This window comes from Lonchura striata, chromosome 1A (assembly GCF_050655825.1).
Source record: "Lonchura striata isolate lonStrDom1 chromosome 1A, ASM5065582v1, whole genome shotgun sequence".
NCBI classification, from domain to species: domain Eukaryota; kingdom Metazoa; phylum Chordata; class Aves; order Passeriformes; family Estrildidae; genus Lonchura; species Lonchura striata.
In genome coordinates this window covers 69,674,576-69,699,892 of record NC_140741.1, presented here as the reverse complement: position 1 = coordinate 69,699,892, position 25,317 = coordinate 69,674,576, and the positions used below count along the sequence as shown (strand labels likewise).

The 25,317-nt window shown below is 46.5% G+C and overlaps 1 protein-coding gene and 1 long non-coding RNA gene across 11 annotated transcripts in view; one reads left to right on the top strand and one right to left on the bottom strand.

The window, feature by feature from the left end:
- Positions 1 to 25,317, bottom strand: part of FRMD4A (FERM domain containing 4A) — a 356,355-nt gene that overhangs the window by 136,382 nt on the left and 194,656 nt on the right. Inside the window, exon 1 of one of the 10 annotated variants that reach the window (XM_021531013.4) lies at positions 7,764 to 7,903. The exons of the other annotated variants lie outside the window; for them this stretch is intronic. The gene's annotated coding sequence lies outside the window, so the exon portion shown is untranslated. Of the gene's footprint in view, positions 1 to 7,763; positions 7,904 to 25,317 lie in introns of those variants that run through there. 10 annotated transcript variants of the gene reach the window in all.
- Positions 7,403 to 13,528, top strand: LOC146763522 (uncharacterized). The gene is made up of 5 exons (XR_014951886.1): positions 7,403 to 7,638; positions 8,851 to 8,944; positions 9,477 to 9,562; positions 9,648 to 9,836; positions 11,472 to 13,528. It is a non-coding gene; the product is annotated as an uncharacterized LOC146763522 (long non-coding RNA).

Sequence of the window (25,317 nt, the reverse complement as noted above, 5' to 3'; positions counted from 1 at the left end):
GGCTTCCATCCTCTTCTAACAGACTTCCTTGCACAGCCTCATCAACCTGGTAGATCAGCTCCTGCCTGGAGTCAACACCAAGCCTGGTGAGAAAGGAAGAGCTGTTCAGAATTCCATCACTTCTTACAGAGCAGATGATGAGCTGTTCACATTTAGGGCATCTTTAGGTCTGGTGAAACCATTTGATCCATATAAAATCACTGTAGCCAAAGGGTTTGGGAAGTGGAAGGGCAAGGGCAGCCCACAGCCTCATCCCCCCTTACAGGTCTTGGGACTATTCATCCAGATTATGCTAATCATCTGCATGCCAGAGGAATGCCCAAAGACTGAAAAACTGCCACCATCACAAGAAAAAAACATTACAAAGATAGTCACCCTCATACCTTGTTAATAAGAAAACAGGTAGACAATCTTCCTTGCTGCCAACTTCCCAGTTAGCATCCAAAATAACTTGCCCTGTACATAAACTTCTCCTGGTCCAACTTAGCTCAGCCAAACTCCGTGAACATCTTTATTTGGTGATCTTTTCTTTTCTTATTTCCCCCAGGGTGAACTTATTTTCTGGATAATAATCCCTCTATGGTAAGTTCTGCAGTTTCATCCCATGTTTGCACATTGCATGCTGTGATCCATCATTTGGGTTGCCAGTCCCTAATGCAGCCTGAAGAAATAAATATCAACAGTAGAGCTAAAATGGGAGGCCCAGAGGGAAAGAGGATAAAGGATCTCTGGTGTCTTTCCACAAGGACAAGCAGAGTGGTCCTGGGACAGGTTCATCAACTTCTGAGCATAGCTGTGCTTCAAGAAAACCAAGATATGCCTCAGAAGGGTCTTGCTTCCCCTGGAAGAGCTCTGTATTCACTCTGGTTGCTATGCACAAAGGACACAAAGGGAAGATTATCTAAATTACCTGTGAGGGAAATCCTGCACCAATGAGGGAATTGAAACCTTTTTTAAGTCACATCACCTTCTTTTTGGGGACTCCTGGTCTCCTTCTAGTTCATTCCCTATATATTCTGCAGCAAGCACTGTGAGTCATCATAGGATAATGACCATGTGGCAATAAAGTACATGGCAATAGATGATGATTATCATTATTATTATTTTTCCCAAAGATGTTATCATGTCTGTTAATCTCTCCTACACCTGATGTGTTAAATTCCTTGTAAACACACATAAAATTTTAATTTTTTTATACAGTTTCACACTTGAAATGTGGGATACTTTCAGCAAAATGTTCCAGATACCACTTGTTTGTGCATGCAGACAGGGTGTAATTACATGAGAGCATCCAAATCTTCTGGGAACACATTCACAGGAGGTTTCGTTTAGTTATAGAAGAAAGCAGGACTATTTATTTGATATTGAAACTAATGTGATTTGCCAGAGGGAAAAAAAATCAATGTGGGTTCATAGGAAGATGACCAAAGTGACCCAAGGCAGTGGAAGTGATAGTATGTGTGAAATATTTTTAAAGGACAAATTAAGATTTATGGCTTGAAGTGTCCTTTTAATGCTCATTGAGTGTTTTGTGCCTACTGTATCACCAGTCCTTGGGAGGTGTGAGTGCTGCTGGCCTGATCAATAGAGCCAAGGCATTGGGCAGTGAATCACTCAGGTACTGTAACAGAGCAGGTCAATGGAGAGCACTGAGCAGCGTTATATGTAGCACATAATAGAAAACACACTTACAAAAGTCATTCCAGATGTGAAAGGAAAAAAAAAAAAAGCAAAATGCTAATCTGTGTACAGAACTGTTGTTTTTGGGCTTTTTTTCCCCCTTCTTGTTTTGAATAACACTCCAAGAGCTGATATGCTTCCAGTGGGAAAATATGTCACCGGGCTGTTTCCAGCCACTGCTAATCAGCAGGTTTGACACACACTTGATGGTGAGAGGCAGGGCTGTGGCTGTGCCCAGGCTGGGCAGCTGCCAGTGGTTCTGCCTGAGCAGCAGCAGCTGACAGGGTCAGTGCAGGGTGGGCATCATCCCCCAGAGCTTGTTTCCCAGGCAGGACGGGGTGAGATGCAGAGCACATTCAGATGACAAGCAGCTGACTCATCCTCAGGGATGCAGGTGTTTTCAGAAACCAGTCCTGCTTGCAGAAGTCTGGTTTGGTGCTCTCTGCTCCCACTCTGCTCCCAAGTGCATCCATTGCTGAGTGGGGCAGAGCTGGGGCTGCAGGGCTGGGACAGCCCTTGGGCTCTGTCTGCACATCCTAAATTAGGGGTATGAAGGGGTCCAACCTGCTTTCTCCAGTCATGACAGCTCCTGATACTGAGCACTTGTGTTTTTGGTGAGGACCAGAGCTCAGACTAGCCCTGCTTCAGGGCTCAAGCAGGGAAAACTTTCAGGACACAGCCTGTGCTTTTATACCCCCATTCACAGCCACTGATGCCAGGATATTGCATCACCTGTATTGAGAATTCTTTGGCTATTGGTGCAGCAAGACCAGATCATCTCTGCATCAGGGCATCTCATGACATACTAAATACGGCCAGTCTGTAACCTCTGCATAGGAGAGACCTAAAATAAACACTTCAACACAAAGCTGTTTTTTACCATATGCCTTTGCGTTTTAGGAGCTGGGAAAGGATGTTCCTTTCTGGAGCTCAGCAGCTCTTTAGTACTATGAAGAATCAATGCAGAAGAGTTAAGGATGGGAAGAGGGAACAGCCTGATGCAATGTCTGCAAACTCAGCAGCTGGATCTGATATTCCTGAGCCCTAAGCTTCCAGGATTCAATAGATTCAATATCCATTTTGCCATATACACAATCAGCTGTGCCTGTGAGAGGGGACTGACAAAGTGAGGACACAGCCCAGCACTGTTGGATTTGCAGATTTCCCTCAGAACTGCCATCAGCACTCCCAGAGCATTTCAGAAGGCAGATTCCATGGTGCAACACAGGCAAAGCAGACTCGGTGCTTCCCAGCAGTTCTCCCTGGTCTTGGTGAGGAACAAGTCTCTTTTCCCAATTCCCACCACCTCCTGCAGCACAAGCCCAGGTGACACCTTCATTGACTGCCCAACCACCCCAACAGGGATGCAAAGCATCCCAGGGAGCTCAGGCCACTTCAGATATAACTTTTTTCTCTTTTGGATTTTGCAGTTCAGAATTGCAGAAGACGGTGGAAGTCACCTCCCAGATTTAGTTTCCAGCACACTTCCACACTGGGGGAGGATGTGTGTGTGCACAAAGGAAGCACTGTGTTTGATTACACATCCCCTAAATCATCCCTCCCCTTGCGTGCCCCATTGCACCAGGAAATGAGTGTGTGAGCACACACGTGGCAGCCACGTGTTGGGATGATGGGTGTCTTCACAAAACCCTGGGTTGGGGTAGCCAGCACAGCCATTCCCCATGCACAGCAAGGACAAAATCATGTTTAAATGTGGAAAAAGCTCAAACCACACTCCCCTCCCCAGGACAGGTGCCACGTTTCAGCTGCAGATTTTGTGCTGCCTTTCCAAGCTGCTCGTTTGATGCAGCAGCTTTCCATCCCCTGCTTGTCCTGCAGAAACCCAGGGTCAGCCCGTGGCTGCTCCACTATCTGCAAAGCACTTCCCTGCATGAAATATTTCAGCTGGGAAGGATGGGATGCCAGCAGTGCTTACAGCGTGTGTGGTACAGCTGCAGCCACGTTCAATCCCACATGGCCAGGAAACCCAAACAAGGGTGGGTTTATTTTGATTGGGAGATCTAGAGACTTCTAAGAAGAAAAATAAATAAATAATCTAAACACTAGAGCCTGAGCCTAGTGGGTTGGCAAGCCCAACAGTCATTGTCAAAATGTTAGGCATTATGTGTGGAAGTACATACAAAAGGATTTCTCTAGCCAAAATGGAAATATCAACCTCTTTTTGGTTTGCAGCTTTCCAGGAGATTTTCATCGGACCTTTTCATAGTGAATTTAAGTAACAAAAAGTCAACTTGCCAACCTCTTTTTTTTGCCTCAATGACTTTTCCCAAAGATTACTACTCTACATCACACCTCGTTCCACCAGTGCAGGCAGAGGGAGAAAAGATCATTTAGCTACCCACTAGTGATCTTTTCTTGAGGGTGGGGACACAGCAACTCTTCCACACCATGTCAAAATGTCAGAGAAGCTCAGGACAAAAGCAGAAGTATTGTGTATCTGTTAGGAAAGGAGTAAAGTGGGTTGTAAACAAGAACATTGTTGGTGGCACTGGAAATCAGATGGTCCCAGCTCCTCTGGCCTCCTCCCATTTTAAGGCTGGGCAAGGGCTGAAGTCCCACCTCACCCCGCAGAGGCACCCAGGGCATCTGGCACCACACCTGGGGCCTCAGAGGATTATCACACAGCCACGAAGCACAGGTGCACTGGGAAGGGGAGGTACATCAGGGTCTTCTGCTCTTTTTGGCAGGCAGCCTGTTAGAGTAAACCTTCAGGCTGACATTGGCTCATGAGTAGGTGGAGTGCAAAGGTGACTCGGAGCAGAGAGACAAGATCAAAACTTGTGTGTTTGCGATTCATCAACATGAAAGTGCTCCCAGAAGCTCAGGACTGATCAAATATCTGTCTGGGATCCTTCCTCGGTGTCAGATCAGAGAGAAAAGCAATCAAAGTCATTTTTGGTCCTTGACAAAGTTCATCACCAGAAAAGAAGACAGGGGCTCCAACAGGGCTCCAGCTCATTGTGCAGCCTCACCAAATTGTGGCTTTCTAGGACATGGCACATACTGAGGGCTAGGGATTAAGTTTTTATAAGTCTGGGAGCAGAAGAAATATTAGTGGATGTTGTCAGTTGCAGTGGTCCTTTAGGCCGTGCTAGGCAATGCACTGCTGGCTTAGGGAACCTGAGAGAGGCTGGGACAACCTGGGATGTGGAGCTGGAGGAGGCTTGTAAGCAATTCCATCACAGCTTAACCTTGCCAGACCTTGCTGCCTGCTGGGCTGCTGTGCTCTGCTTGCACTGGGGCTGCAGAACAATTCTCTCCTCCAGCTGCTGGAAGGAGCAAGCCAGCAAGGATGACAGGAGATTGGCATTGCTGAGTGACCTTGGGAGCCAGCTGTGCACCCCATCCTGTGATGAAGCATGGGGATCCCAGAGAGCTGCAGTTACCTGCTCTTATGGCTGACCCCATAGCACATCCCCTCAGCTTCCCAAGAGATAGGCATTTGTGGGGTGGCTCCCACCTAGATAGAAATTCTGGGTGCAACTCAGAGAACCAAAAATCTTGATTTCCTCAAACACAGAGTTCTGAGTAAAAGATACCCAAGTTTCCTGGGAGCTGAACCTAAGTGTGTCCCTGTTCATCACAGCAGCCTTTGCTTATCCCAGAAATGCAGCTCACAAGAAGTGGGTCATACAGAGCCTTTCTGCATCTTCAGGGGACACCACTAAGCCCTGACCCCAAATTTGGTTAATGCTGGATCAACACGCTCCTTAATACCTTCCCCACGTGTCATTCCTCTTGCAATGCATGACCCTTCCTTCACAGTCCTAACAGATTGCAGCTGGAGACTTCAGTGACTCCCCAGCCCCATTTAGATGCTTCCTAATAAAGCATTTTGTCCTTCATCCATACCTGCAGTTTTATTTTGGCTTTGCTGTTAAGCTGTACTCAAAATTGATTCAAGCCTTCTGCTATTACTCACACAGTAACAGTAGCAACAAAGGGGATATGTACCACTGTAATTACCTCTGGTGTGTGGGACTAGATTCCATGACTTGGGAAGTCTTCCCAAGTCTTCCCCAGTCTTATGTCCTTCTTAACAGCACCCAGTGCACTAGCTGAAGTGCTTGGCCTGGCTAAACAGTTTGACAGGATCTCTCTGCACCAAGTGATGCTGCATTGCTGGAGGGCCCTGAGCAACTCAATGCTGTGACCACAGATATCATCAAACACTAAGTTGCATTTTTAATGCCATAACCAGCTCAGACATGCAACAACAGGACCACCAGAAACAGTCTACAAGGAGACAAGAGTAGCTTGCCCAGAAGGGTTGTGAGTGGCTCACTGGTGCATCTATGCTCAATTAACAGCAGAGATCCCATATTTTTAGCCTGGGTATTTAGAACAAAAATTCACGTAAGAACAAGATGTTTATTTTCCACGTGCATAAATACACATACTATGCTCCAGTGGTGCACTTCTCCCTTCTGTGGAAACTGATCACACAGCATGATGGATGAGCAATGCCAACTCCTTCAGCCTGTTTGCTCCTCTGAGGGACACAGCTGACCTTAGCAGCAGCAGAAGGTGGTACTGAGCTGAAGACCCTCCAAAATATCCCCTGTTGTACCACGAAGCAACAAATCATTGCGTCCTCATGCTTCTGCCACAGCCCCCTTGCTCAGCAGCAGAGCTGGGCTGCAGAAACCACCCCACGAGCAGCTCACCCTCCTGCAGAGCGTCGCACATACCCGCCTGGCACCAATGCTTAAAACCACCTTCTGAATATTAATATTTGGAAGAGAACAGGCTACCTGTAACTTGTGCCAGGAAGGTCGAGCCAAGCAGCGCTGAGCGCCAAGCCGAGCCCGGCCAGGGTCAGCATCACGGTGCAAGTGCGTGTGCAGGCAGCAGCCCTCCGGCCGGCCCTCTGCCATCCCCCCAAGGAGAACGGGATCAGCCTGAGGGGCTTAGCTCCGTCGGGAATTCTCCGGTGCCTGGCAGGCAATTCTAGGCAGGGAAGATGGCACAGACACCCACGCCCGTAACACACCCCTCCCTGCATGGGTGGGGGATGCGCATCAGACCCCGGGCAGCAGTCTGGAGGGAACCGGGTCCGAGACACCCCGATGCCCAGCTGGAGCTGGGCAGAGCCAGGATCCACCTCTCCCGGTACCCGAGGCACGGGGAAAGCCCCGCTCAGCCGAGCCCATGGAGAGCAGCGCGCCGGCAGAGGCACCACACCCCCTTCGCCAGTGGAAAGGGCGAGCGGTGCCGGCGTTTTTGTTCAGGACAACGCTTTAAAATCCCAAACCAAACCAACAGGCTGGGAGTTCAGCTTTCCCTGCGACCTGACTCGCCTGGGAGAGATTTGCTAGATAGCTCCGCATCTGTGTGTGCTGTATTGCTAAACCGCTGCCAGGGCTATTATTAGAAACAATTGTCTCCCCTGGAAATTTTATAGAGAGGTTTGAAACAACTTTTTCTGCTGCCCTCCCCAGCAGCCAGCGAGTAACAATGCGGCCAAGAACCCTCCTTACACGGAGCCAGTCTGCAGGGTGTGCAGATGCCCTCCCATACAGGCACGGTTTGGAAGCAGAGCTACACATTTGTCTTTTCTAGCCCTGAATCTGGAGCAACTTTTCTATTCCCGACTCGGGAAAAGGTGCACATGGCAAAGGAGACACAAGCCGGGGGTTTTCCCCTTAGCGAAGCCGCCGGCTCTGCATCCAACTTGCTGCAGCCATTTGGGAAGGGAAGGAGCAGTCCATCTTGGCAGTCAGTGGGGACAGGCAGGCGGCTTGCTTGGGAAGGGGGGAAGGAATCAGAAGGAATCACAGCACCGGCTTCTCTCCCCCCACACACCGTCTCCATCCCCCCGCCGCCGCGCTCGGCTCCGCTACTCGCCCACCGAATCCGCGGGTTTGGGGCTGGGGATTCTTTTTCTTTGGGAAGGACAGGCAAAGCAGCTGCTGCCCACATTTCTCTCCGTTTGAGGTAAATGGAGGGAGGGGGCGTGGAGCAGCCCGCACACTGCGGCTGGGCTTTCCCCGGGGGCCGGGGCTGTGGAAGGGGAGCCCCGGCCCGCCTCGCCTCCCCTCGGCAGACAAAGACCCCGTTACCTTCTCCGCTGCCTCGGCGGCCCCGGCGGCCCCTCAGCTCCGAGCCCGGGACCGGCGCATCCCCGCCGCACCGCGCTCCAGGCCGCGGCTCTACCGCCCCGCATCCATCGCCCGCCTCTCGCCGCGGGGTGCGCGGGATGCGCGGCCCTGCCCTCCGCTCCCGGCCGCTCCTAGCGCCGTCCCATCCTCCCGGCCGGGATGCCGGATCCCTCCTTTCCTCCTTCTTCTTCCCTTTCCCCGCCTGCCGGCCCCCGGCGCCCGGCTCCTGCGCGGCCGCTGCGAGGCTGGAGCCGGGGAGGGAGGAGGAGGAGGAGGAGGAGGGGGAGGAAAGAGGAGGAAGGAGGGAGGAGGGCAGCGAGCAGCAGTTGGCGCTGGGTCATGTGAAACAGATGAACCTGGCTCGGGCCTGCCAACATCTGGGCTGTCCCTCGCCTCTGGGAGGAGGATGAAGGGATGAAGGGATGGAAAGGGGAGGAAGGGTGCGGGGTGGCGGTGTTCACCCCTCTGGCCACGCGTGCACACCGTGAGAGGATAACGGAGAGAGGTGAGAGCAGCGGGGATGCTCCAAGCAGAGCCCTGGGCCCCGAGCACCCATGGGGCTAGAGACAGAGCAGCTCCTGCCAGGCTGAAGCCCTGGAAAATAGGGCAGCCTTCCTTCTGATGATTTCCCCCCTGGTCCTGGCTGGGTGAAGGGTGCAGCTTGTGATGGTGTAAAAAATGGGGATGCTGCCCAGCAATAGAACATCTCTACACATTGCAGCAGAGTAGCCTCCATGCAAGGGTGTCACTATTAAATAATTAGATCAGCCAAGAAAGACAGTATGTGTGGGCCTTCAAAAAGTGCTGATTTATTGATTTAAACATGCACAGCATGAAGCACCCACACCATGAACCATGCCTGTGGTTAAAGCTCTGTCTTGTTCCACTGCTTGCCCCTCCATAAGTATTTTCTCTCTGGGAGTGGGGTTATTAGTGGGTAAAAGCCAGAGGCAGCTGCTGTGCCATGCTCTGGAATAGACTGGCTGGGAAGAGGTTTGCTTTGGGAGGAGAGGTGTGGAGGTGAGCACTTTTCTTCATTTGTTTTCAGGTGTCTTTTATGCCACCACAAGGATGCTCATGGAGAGGGTGGATCTGGAACTTACATGGAATACAGGAAATTTCCCTCTTTGCCCCATAGGAAGGTGACAAATCCACTCTCCTGACATGGTGATGGTGAAGGAGCAGAATGTCTCATTTTAACTGGGGGTGTTGCTAGGTTTGATTTGCTGTCAGACTCAAAGTCAAGACATGAGTCTTTTTGTAGTCTTTGAACATAAAGGGGGCAGTGGGCTGCAACGTCCTTCTGGGTACAATAACCAAATGCTAGAACATGACCACAGTTCCCTCTCCTGTTTTTAAGAGCACAGGCATAAACACAGAGCTGTGTATGCAGCCCCAGGCAGGCTCACCCATCCAGCTCACTTCACCCAAGGGGATGGCTTTAATCAAGGGAATAAATATTGAGGCAGTTCTGACCTCTGGCTACTAAGGGTTAAGGCCAAGTAGCTAAGGTGGCCCAGCTCTGCTCTGGAGGTGATCCCAAGGTCAGGACAGAGGGGCAAGAAGCAGCAAAGGTATCCATCCCTGCTCCAGGAAATTCAGGTTGTGCATGGCTCCATTGCAAAGGTAAAGATTGTGGTATTATGGGTTCATCTCATCCACATGTACATCCAGCTGCTGAGGTAATGCTGAGGGACAAACCACCAGAACACAAACTGCAAAGCCTCCTGGAATTTTAAACCTACTAATTTCAGAATAAGGTAAAACTTCAAGTTGCCTCCCAAATGCTCTTCTACTCCTTCCTTCAGCATAGGACAACATATCTCAAGCAGGGTCTGTCTGCAGTGCTGAAGAAGAGCATGAACGCCAGCAGCGATTCAGTTCTGACCCTGAGAACTAGCAAGGAAAAATCACCTTCCCACGTGAAGAAACATTTGTAATAAAAATAAGTTGCTTGTCTAAGTGAAGATGGATAAAGGAAATGTAGCAGGAATATCTTCCACCCATGCAGGAAATGTTAACACATCCTTTTGGGTAAGTGTTGCTTATGGGGCCTTGGATGGGTAGTGAAGATAACATCCTCTAGGTACCTGATGGAGTTAACAGTTTAGAACTTAGAAATGGGAACTGTTTTTTATAATGTGGAAAGACAGTGGAGTATTGTCCTTGACAAGAGCTGATTGTGATTACTCAACCAGAAAGAGTGTTTTTTTCCCCAGAACTGGACAAGGATTTTGCCCCAGCTCCTCTCATTTATTCATGGCACCCTTCTTTCCTAGAAAAACTGGCCAGGTCTGGGTTTCTCCCCTGGTGAAAATGTCATTTGTCTCATGCACATTCCTCTCCATATTTCCCAGTTATAACTCAGCAGCAGCAGCAAAAGTCCTTTCCTTCAAGGAAATTCCATAATCTTACAAAGTCTCTGGAGCTGACACTACCCAAACAATACACCCTGGTAGCAAACATCCAGTCTGGAGGCAGAAAAGCTGCTGTCATTGCAATGATTAGAAGCAAGGAATAGCTGCACTTCTTCCAAGCTGGTTCCTGTCATGGCAAGTCCCAAAAACTGAACAGCAACCCATATATTTAGCTTTGACATACATAAATCCAGCTTCCATCAACCAGATGCCTCTGTGCCACAATAAAAACATGCTGATTCCTTTGTCTTGGTTCCTAATAATAAAGCTAGGAGGAAGCACCATGGCCTTGTGCTGGAGAATTACTGTTGACAATTCATTCCCACTCTCGTTAGCAAAGATTAAAGAACCAAAATACTTTACAAGGAATGTGGTGATGGGACTGTGGGTGCCATCAGAATGTGTGAGCTGTTACATGAACATTTCTAGTAGTTTCAGAAAAGCTTAATGAATACTGTCTACCCCCAGAACTGCATTAATTAGCACTAACGGGCTGGAGGAGATGTCATCTCATGAAGGAATATTCACACTTACTCCATGATTTGCATCTGTAAGAGGTGCAGTGCTTTACAGAAGTCAATGCCATTTCCCCCATATGGTACATCTGAAACCCATAGAAGGTGAGGAAAATGCTTTCAAAGAACATTCAGGATTTGCTGAAGGTGTCTAAGTGCCTGCCTCCCTGTGGAAGGTGTTCAATGGCCTGACTCTCATTGATTGCACAACTCTTAACTCGTAATATTTGAGTAGCAGTAAAAGATTAAAAAGCCTCAAAACTTAAAAAGCAACATGGGCCTAAGTAACTTGGGAGCTGAAATCCATTTCCAGAGATGATATAAGCTGTTAGGCCTACGAATTTCACTGTAAATCAGTGCAGCTGTCTTATTGTAGCCATGGCAAGGGTCAGCCAGACCTAGAAAATGAAATGTCAGGTTAGCCTGTGGGCTAATTCACATGGTCCCTCTGAAATTCATGGTATAAAATGGTCTTACTGCTCATGAGCTCTGATGTAGCTTGGCTGGAAAAGAAGCAATGGTGTCACCTCTTTTTATCTGAAAAAATCTGTGTCCTGCACATGCTGGATAGGCCTCAGTATTGGGAGATAGAAAAGACTGATGTGACTCAGTTGGCCACCCAAGCCACCAGGCTGCCCTCACCCACTTCCATGGACCAGGGTCACCAAAAAAGAGGTGGATGGTTACATGTACCATGACCAAGCCTGTCCCCATCACTCCGTTTTCCTCCGTAACAGGTTTTTGCAACAATTTGTGCCGAGGACTTTGGAAACCAGGTGGAAACTACAGGGATCTCATTCAAAGAAGTAAAATGCAATTGCTCAGAGCAGGATTTGACTCTGAGTCTGGACCTGTAAACCATGGGAGAGAGGCCACATGCATCACCATCACGGCACAGCATGCTTCCGACCGGGAAGGTCTCCAGGTTTACTGGGTGAAGCACGAGATGTTTCTAGTTAAGCCTTTCATAGAAAAACTTCCCTTCTGAGATGAGCTGTGGGTGTTATTCCCATGTCATGCTTTCATTAATTTCCAGGACAATCCCTTAAGTAATTGGGGCACAAAAGGTGGGGGGAAAGGGAGAAGCAGGACTTTAGCTTTGGACAAAATAAGCCTCCAGGACGTCTGATTAATTTTCACACAGGCTCTACTTAAAGGATCACAGAGAGCTGAAGAGAGAAGGAAGCAGACCTCGACATTCCCAGAGAGCTGGTGCAATAAATCCTCCCTTCATTAGGCCAGGGAAGTGCATGCTGGCAGGATTATTACGCAGGGAAGCAAAGCTCGGTCCCCACGAGGCAGCTGGAACGGATGGTGGGGACAAGCCAACTCCAGCTGCTTGGTGCTGTGACCTTGGGCTGCCAAATCCTGCCTGCAGCTCCAGCCTGGGGCTGGTGTGGAAAGGGACAGGAGTCACGTGTAAGTCGCCTGTGTCCCAGTTAGCTCTGGGTAATCCTGGCATCCAAGAGGCCAAACAAAGCAAACAGCTCAAGTGTGCATAAGTGACCAAAGAGGAGCTGGGTGTGTCACCAGCCCTCCTGGGGTCACCCATGACTCAGTGGAGTGATGCTGGAGACAGCAGCCATTGCTGCAGTTCCTTCCTCTTTGCACCCACCTGGGTCTGGGACTGAGAAGAAGAAAGAAGGAAATCTTCCTGATGGAACGTGCTGTGAGCCATGCCTGTCCTTGCAGGAGAAGTGGAAGGGATGAGGGATTCCCCTCCTTGCTGGAGGTCAAGTCCTCACAAATCCCTTCTCTCATGGAGTAGAGGGGACACATGCTTCCCTTTTCTTCAGAGCTGAGCAAAGCTCTGTCGCAGAAACTTCTTCCTATTCACAGAATATTGCCATTTTCACCTGAAATGGCTTGAAAGCAAACCAATGCAGGAAGGACCAAACATGGCAGGAGCCCCTTCCACCCATAAAAAGGGATTGGTGGTGGTGGAAGATGGAGAGGCCTTTCCCCAGGGGAGGAGCAGGAGCTCCTGAAGATGCCTATGGTGCTGGCAGAAAACACTTTTTGGCTGGGGGAGATCTGGAGAGATGCTCTCAGGCCACCAGCATGGCTCCAGGGCAGGCAGAAGTAAAATGCAACAAGTAAAAACCTCTTTCATCCAAAGGCAAGTGAACAACCTCATCCATGCAGGGGAGCTGCTGAGCAAATGGGGAATGAATGGCAAGAACCTGAGAACAAGGCTGAATGAGGCAAAATTATTCTCCCCCACATTTTCCTCTGATGCTGCAGTTGACTGGTGTAGGTGAAAGTCAGCCAGAAGCTTCTTTGATGCCAAAAGACAGCACAGGTAATTGTGAAGGACATCAAATGAATAGCTGAGAGAGCCAAGTCCAAAAATGTGCCTCCTGTTAGGGAAAATCTACATGCACTTCTTGCACTGAGCTACATAATGAAGTACGCTCTTTTGCACAGAGGAATAAATCAAACTCATTCTAATTTGTTTAGCTTTTTGTACTGAAATAGCCTTTGTACTTTGCATGATTTCAGATTTGAAGAATATTTTTGTAGTTTTACACTGCCTTCTACTGAGGATTGCAAAACTTACACCAGTTGGAAAAGCTTTCACATTTTGCAGAAAATCCTGAGAACATTTCAAAATGGCATCAAAATAATTATGAAAAGATTTTTCTAGACAAATGTAACAAAAAATAAAAAGCTACTCAGACAATGTTTCAATATATAACCTTAAAGAAGGATTCAGGAGATACTAAAGTGACACAGTAAAATGACAATTTTAGCAATTGGAATAAAAAGTACTGTAAGCCTTCTTTCAATTTCTCTTACTTTTTGGTTATACTATTTTATTTCTTTAAGTGTTTTTCCCTACTCCATTGCTTGCCCACCAAACAAAACCAGGGAAATCTCCTGTAGTTGTTAGTAGGGGGTAGCCTAATTTCAGATGCAGTTGTGGTTTTTCAGGTAAGCTTTTCTTATTGAAAGTTTTCACTACCTCTGTGAGGCAAGATCATTACTTCAGTTGAACAGATGGGAAAATGGAGTCATAGAGAGATCAATTTACCTGGGTAAGATCCTGTACCAAATTGGGCATGGAGAGACAGACTTAGGAATAAATCACAGGCCTTGTGACACCAAACCCTTTGTGCTGGCTCGAGACCCCTCTTCTTCCCCCAGCTAATGAATCAGTGATTAACAAAGGCTGCTCCATTTCTGACAGTTTTATCAGTGATTTCTACTTTACACTTTTTTTAATCTTTATGAAGCAATCCCTGCAAAGAGAGGAAGGGAACAGAAAATAAATCTTGGAGCAAGTAAGGCCTCATGTTGTAAAAGTGCAGTGAACAGATCTTATATGTCAGAAGATATTTATCTGACCAATAGTGTTTGCATTTAGACCCAGTCAATAACTAACACCCAAATTACATTTAATATGAAAACATTTTAAATGGGCTAATCTCTTCTAAATAAACACAGAACCAGTCATAATGGTGCTCTGCTACAGCAAAGGCTCAGTGTTACTTGATTTATTGTTTAACTTGATTGCTGCCTATCTGACGTCTTTGGGAGCATGGGCTTCTATTGCTCATCTGAAAACGATTTCCTTTTCATTACTGAAGCACACCAGGATAAACCCCAGCTCTCCCTGATACTCTGTCCAGGGTGGTCACCACAAAGACTGTTAGCCCTCAGCTGAGGAGACTGAAGGGTTTCATTAGTTCCCTTCACAAAGGCTGCTCATTTCCTCTCCATACACAGTTTTGGTCTGGTTTCTGAGCATCCCAGGGGCTGCAGGGTTTGCACCAGCCTGGGATGTCCCTGTGATGTCTAACTCTGTTTGCATGGGCCACACAGGCCCAGAGCTGCTGAAGACCAGCCCTGAGAAGGGCAGGAGGGCATGGAGGTGTCCCTTCCTTGCTGCTCTTTGGGACACAAGAGTTGAGTATTGATGCCTCTTTGAGGATTCTTTATGCCTTCCATCTAATGACTGGAACAGGCCTTGCAAATATGGGAGGCTGTAGGATAAGTGATGTAGATATTTTTCCCCAAAAATAAGACATGAGAAACTGAAATTCATATGTCCTGGAGAGGTCTCAAACCACAAAGCCCCTGCATTAAAAAAGTGAACATCTTACCCTATGTGCTATGGCTTCAAAAATGCTCCTGTTGCTCAGCCTGTCATCCCCTGCTCCATTTCTGCAGGAAAGGATGGATCAGTGCTGATTCATAAAAAGTCATCATTATACATCTAATCCCCACATTCAGAACATCTGTAACCTGGTTGACACTACCTCAGAGATGAGATGTGGGACTTGCAGTGTAGTAGCACCTTTTCCCCATGGCCACCTTGACTGCTGGGAATGAGAAACAGGAATTGTTTTGTTTCTGAAGACTGGTGAACTCCAGTGAACTTCTCAACTACCAAACCCCCAGTACTTGATGGCTACTATAGTGGTAGTTTATGCAGTTCTGTAGTGTGGTTGCAGTCTTTGGGCTAGAGAAAACAAAGTGCCTGCTTTTCAGATGAAAAAGGTTGTGATTATGGTTAAATCTGTTCTTTCCCACCTATTTCTCAGTGACATTTCATTTTGTATTGTCTCTCTGTCTTCATGTATAACCTGAGTTTGATCAGAACATGCTTCTCTCTATCCTGACTGTGAAGTGTAACTCATTAAATCATGAGAGGTGAATAGAGATTTCAGCCATAACACACAAATCAACTATTGTTAAAGTGATACCTTTTGCAATTACTCTTTGAGCTTGTTTAATTCAAAATATGGTAAGAATTTCTATTCATATTAGCTATAGCAGCATATTCCATTGGTCAGAAAGGATACCTGGCAATTAAGCTATACAAAAAACTCACTAATATTTGTGGTTTGGCTTTGCAGAATACAGTGATGGTGACTGCACTCTGTTGATAAGAATTTGAGTACATTGAAAATATTTTCATATTTAGTGTGTTGGAAGGGCTGTTATTAAAGCAATTGAACAGGCTTAAACACAGTCATGGCTAGTGAAAGACATATTTTCAGGCAAAACAAGAATTTCTGCAGCAATTCTCATTGAAAGTATGGGAGTAGGAGAGGAAATAAAACCCAAATGCCCACAGACCCTGATGTTTGCAATCATTGCTTAACTGCAACTAAATACAAATAAACCCCACCTCCAAAACTGGGACAGACACCTGCACTGGGAGTTCACTGCATTTATACTTATCCTTTGCATATTCAAGCTGTAACAAGGGATGGTAAAAGGCTCTGCTGTGCTGATTGCTGAGGATGCAGCACTGTGGATGGTGGCAGGGCTGTGCTGCTCTCTGGGGACCCTGGCTTGGGTGTCCCTACCTGATGGGCAGGTGGCTGGAGTAGGGTCACACGTCCCCATGGCATTTGGGCCACGTCAGAGGGGCAGTGATGCTGTCTCCCCACTGCAGCTCAGGCTCCTCGTTTAGAGCAATGCTAATTTTCTTTTCCCTGGCTTGCAGTCAGACACTTCTGCCCCTCCTCCTCCTCCCAGAGACAGCTGCCATGCTGCAGTGACAGTGACCTTACGGTCTGAGAGTGCAAGGTTGCCAAATCTCATGATAGATGACATTTTTCTAAAAACCTGCTTTTCTGGGCTGAATCCAGAAGGTGAAGGAGAATAGAGCCCAACTCTACACATTTTATCAATTCCATTATTTTAAAGAAGTCTTAGTATTTTTGAACCATAGTAATTTTTAAAATGGAGTGTGCTCTGCTGGTTAGAGTCAAGGGAATTGTCTGATATATTAATATACACTTTTTATGGTATGGTGATGAATATTTGCATATGGAAGACTCTGTCTTAATTCATTTTGTAATGACAGCAACCAGTTTTCATATAATTTCTCCAGTTCTTGTTTTGTGAGGGGACTGCTCTACTTGGATGCTTTCAAAAGCTCAGCTGCCAGCTTCAAGTGAAGGGAGGACTGAAATAAATGGGAAATAAATGAGAGAATGATGAACAAAGCCAATAGTTAAAGGGTCACAGCAGCAACTTCGTTGCAGGAGGAAAAACATTAATTAAATGTTCTTTCTCTATAACTTGCTTGGAAACACAGGCTGAAAAGCTGACCTGAGTGGTCTTGTTTCAGAGGAGTTAAAGAAAAGATGTTTTCTTTGTGTGGAGAGACCTGGAGAAATAGGCACAAGTTTTTCCTGCCCCATGTGGGATAAAAGAGTCAAGTGTGGGAAGAAGTGCTGGGAAGCAGAGAGGTGGGCGGAAAATGGGCAAAATGCTCCCTATAAAACTGATCCTGGAAATCAGCAGTGCTGGCACCAGTCAAGGGGGCAAGTTGTTAGTGAGGGAGTAAGGGCTGGCAGAGGGATTTGTGTTGCTGATGACACAACACACAGAGTGGCTGTGTCCTAGTGCCTGGGCTGGGAGGAGCCTTCTCCTGGGCAGGGAGAAGCATCAACCCACGTGAATTGAACTGGGAAGACACAGTCATTAACTAAATGCTACCACCATTATCACTCTAAAAAATAATTGGGAATGGCAAAGTTCCCAACACCACCCAGTGCTCTCTACACATCTCCCCCTGTTTTGTAGTCACTGTTTTTTCCCATTTTCCCTTTTTATGGCTGTTATTACTGGAATTATTGCTGTGCAAACAGGGTGTCTGTCTATGTGAAACACTGAAGTTACAGTTTTCCTTCTAGATGGCAGTGTAAATTATTACATGGGCTACCCTATAATCTTTGGTCATGTTCCACAGCAAGCTAATTGATTCCCAAGTCACTAAAGCTAACTAACATGGCTGTAAATCTAATGCTTGAGCAGTGTTTGCTATTAAAAAGTCAACATCTACAATAGTTACTACACTGCAATTACTGGAAAAATGCTGATTTGCTCTAGACTTGGAGCAGGGAATAATTGTAGTCTCTCTTGAGACCTAGAGTGTGATAATTGGTGGTGAATGGTGGGTTTTTCCAGTGGTGATCACATAGGTTGTCTCTGTGGTTATTCCCAGAGCCCTTATAGCACTGTTCCCAGTGCTGGGCTGGGTACTTCCACCAAGGCCAAAATAAATAAACCCTCTAGGAAGAGCACACATACTCAGATTTTGAGCAGACCTACTGTCAAGTCTGAGGATTGTGCCAGTCCACAGAAATCTGCTGCCACTTCCCGAGTCAAGTGAGAAATCTCATGACCTCTGAATTCAGGCCTCTGGGCTACAGCCTACCTAGAAACAGGAAGGTTTTCCAAGGCATGTCACTAGATTTTTAACTTTAAAGGATGATGCACTGGATGTGTGTGCAGTGTGCTCTAGCCTTTGATTCTCTAGAGCAACTGGGACAGTGTGCAGCAGCCACTGCTCTGCTTTTCAAGCCCCTGGGAGAAGCTCTGGAGATCAGGACGTGGCAGGTCCTTGTGGCTTTCCACACCACTATATCCACGGGAGTGAGAAATGTCACAAGGTTCCCCCAAAGAACAAGGATGGCAGTTCTCAATGTTTCAGAGGGTTATTTCAGCTAAAATACAGCCCACACTCAGACCTGGGGAGTGAGGACCCCATAACAGACCTATTGCTGTCAGGGAAGGAAAGAACAACCCTTGAGAGGAGTTGATTTCAGTAGCAGCTTACTAAATACTTTATACAGGGCTGTGCAAAATATCTGGAGGGAAATCTGGAAGTCTTCTCTTTTCATGGCTTTCACTAGAAATTATTTTTCCTGCTGATTTCCCCTTGCAGAGTAACAAGCGAGCCCAAGCAAATAAACAAGGCAATCCATAGGAAATACCCCATTTCCCTCTCATCCTTTTATTCCCTCAAAACAAAATCCTTAAACTGCTGGATGGCTGAGTACAGCTTGCTGCTTCTGACAAACAGAATCAAGAAGCTGCCACCTGCTTTGCTGCTTCACTTGTTTTTTTCCCAAACTAGTGAAGAAAGCTGATTTATGCACTACCAAGTGACCAGGAGCAAAATTACAAAAAGGGATGGTGCAGAATTGCAAATGTCTCCCTGGCAGAATCAGTTGGTAGTAGTAGTAGTAGTAGTAGTAATAATAATAATAATAATAATAATAATAATAATAATAATAATAGTTTGTTTGACCCTACAGTTGACTATAAATGAGTGCACAAGTTAAACCCCAGCATCCTCCTCACCACCATCACAGCGAGTTCTGGGCTGCTTTGACTGGGCATGGAGAGGGACACAGACATGGACACAAGCTCTGTGTGGCAGGTCCCTGCAGGCTGCCTGCCTGGGGACACCTTCCCTCCTTGCAGCACTTGTGACAGCTTGCACAAACTGGGACAACTGAAGTTAGAAGTAGGAAAGCAGTCTGGGGGAAAAGAAGAGATGAGAAGGGAAAAAACACAATCCACAAGAAAGCCAGATGTAAGGAATACTTTTTTTAAATGAGTCAGTTTAGCAGTGACTGTGTTTGTATTGCAGCTGAACATCGTTGTACTTGTGTGGCTGTTCATACAACATTGGGCTAATGAGGTAAAGAGTAACTAGTATACTGCAGGATGCTTTATTACCACAGAACAGCCCAAACCCTCTCAAAATAAGGTTTGAAACTCAAAATCAAACATCTGGGATGCTTTGGGAATGGTGGTAAGAGAAGGAAAGTGAGCCCAGCATTCTGCCCTGTCCCCTGGGAGATGTCTGGGGTTTCACAAAGCACCTTTTCCTGGCTTTCCTGCACCCATGAGCTGACACTGGGTGAGCAGGAAGAGGCCCCTGCTGACCTTCATGCTGGGAAACAAAAGAAAAAAACTATCTGCATTTACCCCTCATTTATCCTGCATTTTTCTGGGCCCTCATGGAGCACCACAACCTGCCTTCTGACAGTGCTGCCCTGCCATGCCTACCAAAAATCCTCCCTACACCAAGCCATTCACACAGAGCCAACAAGGGTCTGGGTGCTTACAGTGGGACTGAAATGTTAAATACCGTGCTCATTTATTTATGACTTCTTCAGCCTACAGTAACTACAAGCAATAATTGGACTGTGCTCAGCATAGCTGGATTGATTTGCTACTGAATAATAAAACCTGTTTGTAATGGCATCCCTAGAAACGAGGAGTTGGGGTGAAAAATGCATTCAGGGCGCAGTGCTAATGCTGAAAACTCACGTGGCTCTGGGTGCAGAGCATGATCTCTGCCAGATGCAAATGTTGTATTGGCAGCTGATAAAACATTCACTTTGTGGCCCCCTGTGCCTTCCATGGAGTATTTACCAACTTTGGCAGGCTGTTGTTTAGTGTTTTGACAAAGGATGGTGGACACGGTGCATTTTTCCATAGTTTTCTGAAGGTTGTGGCTAACCCCCAGTGCAATCTGCAGCAGCCTCTGGTTGCCTCCAAGGGAAGAGGGGCATTTACACTGAATTACAGAGCAGCACCAGGGAGCCAGCCTGCCCAAACCCCTGTCTTCATGAGAAACAGAGCCTAAAGTTACATAAATATGGCAAACCCAGCACCCTCTGCACAGACCCTGTGATGGGTATTCCTGCGCACAGGGCTGTTCTCCATGCTGCTCCTTGTGCCTCACGGGCAGCTTGAGCAATGGAATGGGAGCAGGTGGCTTGTGTCTTGCTGTTCCCTTCTTTAATCAAGTGCCCTGGCTCTCCTGGCAGCAGCTTAAGGACCATAATTCTGCTGCAGCATTGCTAAGGGGTGTTTGAGGATGCCAGCCCACTCTGGAGGTGTGAACATAACCCAGCTTTCCGTGGGCTTTGCCTCTTTTGAGCAACAGTGATGCTCTGACTCTTTCCTGAGCTTGTAGCTGTGGAAAGCACTGGGTACCCAGAGCCACCTGAGGTTTCCTGGAGAATGATTCCCCCCAGGATGGCTGCAAAAACAATCACTGCAAAAAGTGATTTTGCTTTTTCTTTGCATCTAGCATTGTCCAGGCAGGAGGAGCTGGCCTTGCATTTTGGGTGCTATGTGGGCAGAGAAAATGCTTGTGAAAGGGCACATTTGTCCCTGTGCTACAGCATCCAGACTTTTTGCTGCACCCTACTGTAATCACAGACTCAGTGAGGTTGGAAAAGGCCTCTGAGATCATCAAGTCCAACTTATGACCAAGCTCCACCTTGTCAACCAGACCATGGCACTGAGCGCCACATCCAGGCTTTCATTAAACACCTTCAGGATGATGACTCCACCACCTCCCTGGGCAGCCCATTCCAATGTCTAATCACCCTTTCTGTGAAGAAATCCCTCCCACTGTCCAACCTGAACCTCGCCTAGCACATCTTAAGACAATCTCCCCTCCTCCTGTCACTGCCTGCCTGGGAGAAGAGTCCAACCCTGATAGCTGCAACCTCCTTTCAGGTAGTAATAGAGAGTGATAAGATCACCCCTGAGCCTCCTTTTCTGCAGGATTAAAGATCTGCAATGTACTAAAACAAAAATACAACCCCCATTGAGTCAGTGACCTGTACTGAGCCTGCTGTTGTGCTCAGTATGGCAGATGCAAGGTGCTGTCAGCAAAGAGTCTGTCAAAATCACTTTGCAACAGCATAAATTTAGAAAATGTTTTCATTTCTCTTTCTGTAGTCTCTAGTAATTGATGGCTTACTATTATAATATAATTATGATTTATAATTATCAACAGCTTGATGAGCTAGAAGGGATTAAAGCAAGTTTCTGCTGATCATGGTAGATTTTGGTTGGGAGATCAGGCCTGAATGTCCACATGTCTAAACATGCTGCCACATCTCATGTTTGGTACCTAATGCTGCCCTGAGAGACCTTGTGCTAAATGTCACATTTAGGCAAACAGAGATCTCAGTTCAGCTCAAATGGAGGCTCAGGGTTGCATTAACTTGAGGCATCTCATTTGGGGTGACGTGTAAGTAAATGTTGAATCTTGGGTGCTGAGAAAGCAATCCCACTTTTCAGAAGCATTTGAATAGGCTTTTTGGACTGCCATCTCCATTTCTGGCACAACAAGGAAAGTCCTAACTCAGAACCCACCTTTCCCTCTTTGAATATACCCACAGAACAAAACCAAAGGTTGTTACAAGTGGGTTGGCAGTTTGCCTGTTTTAAGGCCTCTTCCCCCTACATATGCATATATTTTTGTGCAAAATTGATGTATGTTTGTTGGTCTGGTGTCAAATGTATTTCAGTGAGAACTAGGGCTAGTGGGTCACCTACTGAAGGAATTTTGAAGGCAATCCTGTGCATTATGTACCATTGTCATTTAGTAAGAATTTATGCATCCAGGATGAGTAGAGTTACCCAGCTGCAAGAGATTGTGTTTGGGGCATTTGAAGCTGTGTGACTGCTGTCCCACATCCCCACCTTGGTTATCCTCACTACTGAAGGAACAAGGGAGAAACCCCCGAGAGAAAAACTCCAGATTATTCACTGAGTGACAGCATGTCACCAAATAAAAAGAGAAAGCATGAAAAGCAGGTCATGCCTGTCATCCCAGTGCGAATCCCCTCTGATGCTGACAGCCCTCGTTTCATGATTTACGCAGCGAGTTCCCCTTCCTTGTGGGATAATTAACAGCCAGGCTGGGCCACGTCTGACTGGGATCTCTGCCCCAGGGTTCCCCACACTGGGTCACAGATGTCCTGCCTGTGCTGGAGGAGAAGGACCCTGCCCTGGGGAAGGGTCTCCAGATGATGCAAAGGTCTCCTGCCATGCACCAACTTCCCCCTGCTTTATTGGCCAGGGTGGAAGGAGATAGGGATGTCAGGCAAAAACACTGTCCCACTGTTAATAAAACAGGTAAGCCCTTATATCTTAATGTCCACAGCTATCAGTTATGTGCATTTAAACCAGCCCTACCACTCAGTCTCTGATTTTGAGGGATTTAAAGCCAGGCCTAACTCATGACATGACTGCACATCCTAAAAAAGAAAGGTCTTTTGAAGCAACCTTGAGCTCAGTGCGACCCTCTTCAGAAGCTGTGTTACCTTGCATTTCATCTTTACCCTTGGAAACACATCACCCTTGCTCTGCAAATCAGACTCTTGTGTTCTGCACAAAGCAGGTTTTTCCACGGGAAGTGAGATGAACTGAATAAGTCTAATCTCCTTTTGTCAGTGGTACCACTGGTGTGAGAATGGACACAGCCCTTGCCTGGTCAGCAGACACATTTAATGCTGTGTGCATGACCAGCCCCTGAGCTAAAGGACTAATTTGGTAAACTGGAAAGGTGCTGATGAAAGTAGTATTTTGGGAGACAAACTACCCATGAAAAAGTCAAAATGCCCTAGAAATTTATGTTTTGCTAAAAGTCATGTTTGGTTCTGAAAAAGTGGGAAAATTCACAACAATTTATTTTGACTTTCCCTACAAAAAAGAAAAAGGTTCTAATTTGAATTTTTTTTTAAAAGCTTAATATAATATATTATATATATTACATATATAATATGTAATATTATATATGTGTATATATATATATATATATTACATATATAATATGTAATATAAATACTGCCATAGTCAATATATTTCTATTTTCCCAAACATTGTGTTGTGAATTTTAAAATTTGAAATGCCTTTTATCAGGCAAGGCCCAGGACTAAAATAAGACAAGAAACCCTCAGAGAATGAGAACTTAATTCTTCCATAGCCTCTTTCCATGGCCTAATCTCATGAGGGTCAGATGTGTTTTGGGAAGACAGCACTGCTCTAGCTGTGTCATTCCATTCTTGATTACAAGCCATCTCGGCCTCAGGGTGATGCACAGCTTCCCCACACACCTCCACCACTGACTGCCCAGCACGGGGCAGCTGGGTGATAGAAACTCACATAGGCTGAGACAAGAGCAGTTTTCTTCTGCAGTTTGGAGTATTTTGAAATATCTATTATTTTACACATGCTCCCCCACTCTGGGCACATTATATATTCTTATCCTTGTATAAGAATGTATAACAATAATAAATAAATATTATTTCTATAGGAGACAAATTTAAACTCTCAGCTCCAGGGCTTGATTTTTCAGCTCAGGTAGCAAATGCTGAGGATGATGGATCCAACACCAGGCACTGGCTGTGTTGATGGCTGTCACACAGGGGTGCCAGCTGCATCATTAGGGTACCCTCTGGCAGCACATCAGCAGCTGCAAGAGTGTACAGGATTAGTAATAAATCAAACACATCCTGTGGACGTTGTTGCAGGATATGATTAATTTCCCTGTATGCCAATAATGCAGTGAGCCAGCTCCTCAGTTACTATAAAGCTGCCTAATTCTGGACTTTGGGATTTGGCTTGGTGTTTGCTCACTTGAGACTCACAGCCAGTTTGCCCATATCAGCATGTATTATATTGGCTTCGCTGTTCAAGGTCAGGTCCTGGTAAAATCTGCAATTTACAGCTAAGGAAGTTTGCCTTGAAGCAATGGACGAAGATTAATGAGAGTTGCTTTGCATGCAATTGCATTCCAGAAAAACATATATGATCAGTAATTCTGGGGAAAGAGATCTTGCATGGGTCCAAGCAACGAATCTGAGAGTCAGAAGAGACCACAGTGGACAAAGCCACTGTGCAAATGCACAGACAGAGGTGAATGACACTGGATTTCCAACACCTGTTCCCAGATGCCAGGGAAAGACATTATGGAATAGACTCCTCCACTTCTGCTCCTCACCCTGCTGCCTACAAGTCCATGTAACACTGTGCCTGTGGAAGCAGCCAACCTGACCCAGCTCTCCATCAACCCAACCTGGTTGGTATAAATCAGCAGTAAACTCCTGACCCAGCTCTCCATCAACCTGGTTGGTATAAATCAGCAGTAAACTCACTGTCATCATTCACATTTATCCCTGCATAAACACGGACAGAATTCAACCTGTTAATATTTCTGCATTTATCATCCTTCAGACCTGTAAGGGGAGTGGGGCTGGTACAGCCTATTGTAGCTGAATTTCCAGGGTGAGGAGGGGGGAGATCCCAAAATCCTTCTGCAGAATGGCTGAATGAAGTCGAGGGAAAGAGCCACTCCTGGAGGCCTGTGGGATGGAAAACCTATTGTTTGGGGTGCAACACAATTCAGACTGTGTTTTCCTGGTGCTTGGGTTGTAATGACAGGATTATGTCCCTGCTGAATTGTTGGCCTTTACAGTGTTTGGATTTCCTGGTGACTCCATTGTGAAGGGCTCCATTCACTCAGAAGTGTTTACCCAGCTGCAGGAGCTCCTCCAGAGCTGTCGTGCTCAGGAGCTGGACATAGCATCATGGATTGTGGGAAAGAAAAAAGCAATGAGCTCAAGAAGAACAAGAAAGCAAAGGAGAAATCATGCTGGAAATGCTGTATTTGCTGTGGGATTGCTGTCTGCATGAGAGGCCTCGTTCCATGGGTGGCAGTGAGCAGGTGCTCTTGCTGGGATCACTGCACTCAGGGGCTTTACATTACCTTTTTCAGGACAAAATCATGTTGGTGGCCCCAGCAGATGTGCTATTTTTTTTTTTTTTTTTTTTTTTTTTTTTTTTTTTTTTTTTTGCACCCCAGTGATTTAGTAGATTTTAGTGACTGAAAGAAAGGCAGCATTAGTGTTTGGGTTCCCATCCAGTCTTTAGTGAAACTCGGGGAAGGGATATCAGTTTAAGGAAATCATCTCAGCTTGCTTGGTGTTCAAGAAAGAGACTGCCCATCCAATAGGGAAG